Source organism: Corvus brachyrhynchos, unplaced genomic scaffold (assembly GCF_000691975.1).
Source record: "Corvus brachyrhynchos isolate BGI_N302 unplaced genomic scaffold, ASM69197v1 scaffold346, whole genome shotgun sequence".
Lineage (NCBI taxonomy): Eukaryota > Metazoa > Chordata > Aves > Passeriformes > Corvidae > Corvus > Corvus brachyrhynchos.
The window spans coordinates 6,420,030-6,420,500 of NW_008238644.1; positions in this window are offsets into that span (position 1 = coordinate 6,420,030).

A 471-nucleotide genomic window follows, 5' to 3' on the forward strand; every position below is an offset into this window, starting at 1 on the left:
AAAAGTCTGCCCAAGGCTTGTTCCCTCAGCCCCAATCCTGCGCAAACCCCAACCTGCCACACCAGCGACGGGTCCATCCCCAGCTTCTGCTGGGGGCTGCTGCTGCACTTGGCACTGGAAAGGGCTGGAGAACCAGAAAGTGCCTCAGTGGTGATGGAGGAATCCTGGAGGCAGCTCCAAACCCCACCAGAGCATCCGCAAGGGTGAGGCCATGGATGGCTGCAGGAGAGGAGCATCAGCCCAGCTCAAATAAAGTCCCCCCAAAACTGCTCCCGGTTTCCTCCCTCCCTGCCCTTTACCCCCACTTCAGCCCTGCCCAGAGCAGCCTCAGCATGGTGACACGGTGACATTCCTGCAGCCCCGTGGCTTGGTGACACGGTGACATTCCTGGAGATACTCGGCCTTGGTGACGTGGTGACATTCCTGCAGCTACTCTGCATCGGTGCCACTGAGCACAGCACTCCGGCAGGG